The sequence below is a fragment of the Herpailurus yagouaroundi genome, unplaced genomic scaffold (assembly GCF_014898765.1).
Source record: "Herpailurus yagouaroundi ecotype Mexico unplaced genomic scaffold, PumYag 29, whole genome shotgun sequence".
Classification (NCBI taxonomy): domain Eukaryota; kingdom Metazoa; phylum Chordata; class Mammalia; order Carnivora; family Felidae; genus Herpailurus; species Herpailurus yagouaroundi.
The window spans coordinates 6418093-6424595 of NW_024412377.1; the positions used below are offsets into that span (position 1 = coordinate 6418093).

The 6503-nt window shown below is 47.3% G+C and overlaps 1 protein-coding gene across 7 annotated transcripts in view; it reads right to left on the bottom strand.

Annotated features, from left to right (window-relative positions):
- SEMA5A (semaphorin 5A) overlaps positions 1-6503 on the bottom strand; it is a 482742-nt gene that overhangs the window by 107045 nt on the left and 369194 nt on the right. The gene's annotated exons all lie outside the window — the stretch shown is intronic.

Genomic DNA, 6503 nt, shown 5'->3' on the forward strand with positions numbered 1-6503 from the left:
TCTCTCTCTCTCTCTCTCTCTCTCTCTCTCTCTCTCTCTCTGTCAAAAGTAAATAAAACATTAAAACCTTTTTAAAACAATGCTGACACCCGAATCCCACCCCGGACCTCTTCAATCGCCAGTGCTGGGTGTGGGGCAGGCACACCGGCTGTGCCGTGGCTCTCAGCTACCGGGCAGCCAGCGGTGATGACCGCTCGGCCCCCTCAGCCTCGTCCACGTCCAAGTCCAGACACCCAGCGTGCAGTACAGCTACCTGTGGCTCCCGGTCGCCAGCTCTGTTCCGTCCCGTGGAAACCGTCAGATGAGAGGAATCCTCAGGAGACTATCTCGGATTCCTAGTGTTGGAAAGAGGTGCTGACCTGCACCCCCTCCGCGCCACCCCCCCCCCCACCCCTGCAGGGCAGACAGAACACGCCCAGGGCCAACAGCAAAGGATACCTCCTCTCCTTCCTGCCTGGGAAGTGCATCCTTCTCTGTCTCTCTTCCTCCTCTACCCGGAACACCTCCTTCCTCTTTCCGTCTAAAGCGTGCCCTTTGGAATGCCCTTCTCTGTCTCGCAGTCCCAAATTCTCCTCTCCTGGACAATGGAACGTCTGTTTCTGGCCTGGTCTCTTCCCCGCCCCAGGTTTTCCGGTCACTGCGTGTTTGTGCTCACCTACACCTAAGCTTGGCTGTAAGCACTGCCTGTGAATCAGGCATCTCCCCAGACCGGCTGCAAAGAGCACAGAGAGGAAGCCTCTTAGCCAGCGAGAGTCACAGCATGGCCAATACCACATATCAGGACGCAGACCTGAAATGTGTGCTAATGTCCCCGGCGTGCTTCGGCGAAGGCCCTGGTGCCAGCCTGCAAATCAGGGGGCGAGACAGCAAACCCACTAGAAGTACTCCCTAAAAGCCATCATTAAGCTCCTCAAATCAACCCATCAGCATCCTGAGTCTCAAAACATTATAATTATCACCCTGAAAATACAGAAAATAAGGCTAAGAAGTTATTCCAAAACCAGGATTAAATCTTCGGCTTTGAGGCTTCCTATCAATCCATGAATCTCAAGAACAATTTGGACAGGAATATTTTCAGGTTTCCATTCCTATGGAAGTGCTCAGAGACTCAGAATATTTCTTTTAAAGAGAAAAGATATGCACAGACATATGTTACCCTGAATTTATTTTTAAAAGTCTATCTGAAACATCTCCAGTGAATACTTACTGATTACGAACTGACTTCATAATAACATATGCAGCCTTAGTAAATCAGGGCTTAATTTTATTTTGAGCTATCTGGATAAATGTGTTACTTCCGAAAAAGTTCAAGCATAAATGGAATTACGCTATACGTTGGGAAGATGAAAAACACAGTGCCTGTCTTTGAGGGAAGAGAGACAGAGAGAGAGAGAGAGAGAGGGCACAAGCCTACACAACAGGGCCACAGACATTCTAACGAAGGAACATCTCACAGACTTAAGTGTGCAAGAAAACTTGTACGTCTTTACTGCAAAAGTCAACCTAATTTGGACTCGGTGACCACAGTCCCCAGCTGGTGGGAAATTCAACGCCAGTGACTCTGGGGTCTTCCTGCCCCGCATAGAGAAAAGCGTCAACAACCATGCACAGCACCAAGGCACGGTGGGGACAAGATGGGAGCTTCAGGGAAGGTGACTTCAGTACAGAGATGTCTCAGCCACAATACCCTGAGAGGAAGTCCTCACCAGCAGATGGAAGTGCCAGGCTTCCCGTGGAGCAGTGACAGGCACGAGCCATCCTTTGGGACGTCATGACAACAGAAGATATCGTCCGAGCCAGAGGCCAGGAGGGGGTGCCAGGGACTGCCGCCCCCCAGCGGGCAGCAAGGCGGGTAGGAGGGCTTAAGTGAGAGACCCTTGGGATGGAACAAGAATAGTTTATAGCAATGGAGGGAGGGGGTGGGGGTGGGGAGGAGGCAAAGGAGATGGGAGTCCAGCAGAAAAATCACCATCTTTGGACCGTTGTCACAGTATAGTCACGGGAAATGTGGATTACAGAACAAAAATGCTATTCAACAGTTGAACAAAGGCTCCTGCTGTTTATTATTTCTGCTGTTGATAGATTGCTAGTCTGAGAAACCCGCCCAAAAGAATAATAGTTCAAATGTCAACATGCTCACAGGCACGCTGAGTTTTTTTTTTTTAATTTTTTAAATGTTTTTATTTATTTTGAGAGAGAGAGAGAGTAGGGGAGGGACAGAGATAGAGAAGGGCAGAGGGTCTGAAGCCAGCTCTGTGCTGACAGCAGACAGCCCGATGCAGGGATGCGGGGCTTGAACTCACAAACCGTGAGATCGTGACCTGAGCTGAAGCTGGACGCTTAACCCACGGAGCCATGCCGGCACCCCAGGAACCTCTGCTTCTGTGAAGCTCTTCCTTCCCTGGCCTGCGCCTTGTTCTCGCTCCGGGCTCACACACCTGTTATCTTGGTGCAGAACGCCTTCCTAACCCAGAACACTCACCGTCCTCTCCTACGTCTGGAGGGAGCATCAGGACGCGTGTGTGTGTGCCTTGGATGCTCTGCACAAGGGGGCACCGGGGCAGTGAGTAGCCGTGGGCCGTGCTTGGCCTGAGCCCTCACCTCGGGCTCCCTCGCACCTCCACCTCTCTGCGCCCGAGTCACGGGGGGCACCTGGGGCTCTGGGGGCCCAGGAGCACCCCAGACCCGCACATACAGGTTCTCCGCTTAACATGGCTTCCCGGCCGGCTTCCTCTTTGTGTCCTTGCTCAGAAAGCTGGGAGTCTTCTCTCTCCCCTCCACACACAGCCAGGCAGACCCCTCCTCCTGGGGTGTCTGGGAGGCCCGGGTCAGGGCGTTCTGTCACCATTCGTCTTTCTGCCCGTTTTTCTCTGCCCATCCCCTCCCCCCCAGGGGAAGCCCTCTCTTGGGGGCACGACTGGATCTCGTTCTTCCCATCTTCAAGGCCACGTTCTTTGCTTTTCCTTTTTTAAATGAATGGCTGAATATCATCATTGTGTGCCAAAACATTTTTATGGGGATGGAGAACACACTGTGTAAGTCTAAGGTGTACACATGCTGATTTGAGGCACTTATATAATCATGTTACGGGGCAACATGATTACCCCGTAGCACAGCGTCCGCTAACACCTCTATCATGTCATGTGATGTCATCCCAAACAGATATGTTTCGAAATACGAAATGACCCTGGAATTCCGAGGAATCTGTCTCTCCTTCGAGCACATTAGAACAAAGAAAAAGAAAACCTGGGTCATCCTGCACCTCACAAAAGAGAAGGGACGGGCTGAAGGAGCGACGTCTCTAAATCCCACGACACTGACGTGACCCCGCTAGTCTCGGCAGATTTAATCAGGAGCTGCCGCTGGAGTGGTAGACGGCGAACAGACCCTCGACGCCGCCTCACGGTCCAGACGAATGTTCTCTCCCACTTACTGGACACACTGGCCAAAGCACGGGTACAAGGATGTGGCAAAGCCATTGGTCTCTTTCCGAGGCAGAAAGGCAGAGCCTGGCCCATGAGAGAGACCACTGGGCAAAAAACTATTTTGTTCAAAAAACAGGAAGACCCTGGTCGGTCCCAGAGAGCGCTTAATTTTTTGTTGCTGTTTCTGCTTTACAACATTTATTACGGTGCACTGACTCATCTCCTTGTTTTGTGGGTTTGTACGCTTGACCTTGAGCACCACGGGGAGAAGATACTATGTCAGTTCTGTCCTCTGACGTGTGCAGAGTGGCCATTGATATGGCCTGTGCACAAGAATAAACACACACCCAGGGGCGCCTGGGTGGCGCAGTCGGTTAAGCGTCCGACTTCAGCCAGGTCACGATCTCGTGATCCGTGAGTTCGAGCCCCGCGTCGGGCTCTGGGCTGATGGCTCAGAGCCTGGAGCCTGTTTCCGATTCTGTGTCTCCCTCTCTCTCTGCTCCTCCCCCGTTCATGCTCTGTCTCTCTCTGTCCCCAAAATAAATAAAACGTTGAAAAAAAAATTAAAAAAAAAAAAGAATAAACACACACCGGGCGAGAGGCCCACTGATGGGTGAGGGACAGAATGGGAGAAAGAAGGAATGAGAATGTCATCATCCGTGCATCTGCTGGAAAAAATCCTGATTAATATTTTTCCCATTGTGGCCGTTAATGAGAGGTATGTTATCGGTCAGGGTGAAGGGCAAACAAGAAACATTATTTCCCCAACAGGCATAGATTTTAGCTGAAAGTGTCATAAACTAAATGGGAACGAAGAAAACCATTTTAATTGGTTTCATCTGATAAAATATTAACTCTGAAGATTTGCCATTAAAACTAAAACCATATATACCTTCGACACACTGAAAATTCAATACGCTACTCAAAGTGAGTTACGGGGGTGGGGGGGGACAAAAATAAACAAACAAACAAAACAGATGCCAGTGTCAAAAGTTCAGAAATAACAGAAGTAAAACCAATGACTCACCGAAGTAGAAATTAGTAAAAATTTACTGTGCACACACCAAAAGGACAGTGTGCAAACCAGGGCACTCGGACCATTACACGGTCTTGTTATAAAGCAGCTTATGTGGTGGGAAGGTAGTGACTTTCTTCTTCACAGTGATTGGTTATTACATTAGAATTTTCTTAAATAATAAGCCATTGGTTAGCAGTCACCTTATATCAACCTCGGGAAACAGTTCAAGTCTCCTTAGGATTTTCAGAGGCGTAAGCAAGAAGTGACCCAGGTCAAGTTAGCCTTGCAAAACAAGCAAATTAAGTTTTGTTTGTATGACTGAACTGGTTTTGTCTGCTTGGGGACTTTTCAAGATTAGTTGCCATTTGTCTTTTATTTTAACACAAGAAATACATACAACTTTCTCAATCGTTCTTGGAAATTCGACAATCAGCAAGAAAAGAAAAATCTGGCACTTTCAGCCAGCTGTGGCTCAGGTCCCCAGGGAGCTCACAGCACACACGCGCACACACACACACACACACACACACACACACAGGACTGGCACTGCCTTGCCACAAACTCTCCTAATAGCTGCTTCTTCTGGAAAGTGTCAGCTACTCATTCTGTCATGGACCCCAATTTGAAAGTCACAGTTTTGTAGTTTACTCTCAAATGGAAAACTGTGCACACGGTGAAAGACAGAGCTCCTGCAGGATTTTGAAGGTCGGATCAAAGCTGATAGTATGGCTGTTATTTGCAAGACATGAATAGCCGTAATCACATGAAAATTTCATTAAACATGGCACCAAGTAACTTACATTTGCCTCCTTTCAGCACAACAGACAGCATGCGTATACCCTAGGGGGTTACCAGATTAAATAAAGGATGCCCACTTAAATTTAAATTTTAGATAAACCGTGAATAAATTTTTTTCGCATTGGTATGTCCTCTTCAATAGTATTCATACTTGACCTGAAATTGAAATTTAAGTGAGCATCCTGTGTTTTCATTTGCTAACTCTGGCAACCCTGTTATACCCACATTTCATCTGATCATCTCAGCAAGCTAGTTAAGATGTAGCTGATACACGTGACTCCTGAATAGCACAGGTTTGAACTGATTAGGTTTACTTGCGTGTGGATTTCTTCCAGAAACTAACAGTACAATGAATATAATAAATATCGTATTTTCTCTTCCTTATGATATTTTTTAAAGTTTATTTTGAGAGAGAGAGAGAGAGACAGAGAGAGAGAGGGGAAGCAATAGCATGTGGGAGAAGCAGAGAAGGAGAGAGAGAGAATCCCAAGCAGGCTCCACACCGTCCACATGGAGCCCGATGCGGGGCTTAAACTCACAGACTGCGAGATCATGACCAGAGCCGAAATCAAGAGTTCGACACTTAACCGACTGAGGCCCCCAGGGACCGCCCTTATGATTTTTCATAGTAACATGTTCTTTCTTCTGGCTTCCCATATTGTAAGAATAAAACATACATTACACATAACATACAGAATATGTGTTAAGGACTGTTTATGTCATCGGTAAGGTTTCCAGTCAGTGGCAGGTGAGGAGTAGTTAACTTTTTGGGAAGTCAAAGTCACACGTAAGCTTTTGGATGTGCAGGGTGTGGGTGCCCCCAGCCCCCTGTTATTCAAGGATCCAGCACATACGCGTGATTATTCTTACTTTCTAGATGAGAAAAGGGGAGTTTCAGAGAGTAGAAGAATTAGTACGTATTTTTGATAAGCTGTATTTTCCAAGTCCTCTAAGGGATTCAGACATGAAGTAAGCTTTTACTTCAATGCTGATGAATGAGATCAAAGATTGTAACAAATAATTCCAAAGTAAACATTAATTTAAAAAGCTACTGCTAAAGAAGCAGTGTCATGCAGAAGAAGATGGCCATTGAGGAGGGCACTTGTTGGGATGAGCACTGGGTGTAGTATGTAAGCAATGAATCACAGGACTCTATCCCCAAAACCAAGGGCATGCTGTATACGCTGTATATGAGCCAACAATAAATCATATTAAAAGAAGAAGAAGAAGAAGAAGAAGAAGAAGAAGAAGAAGAAGAAGAA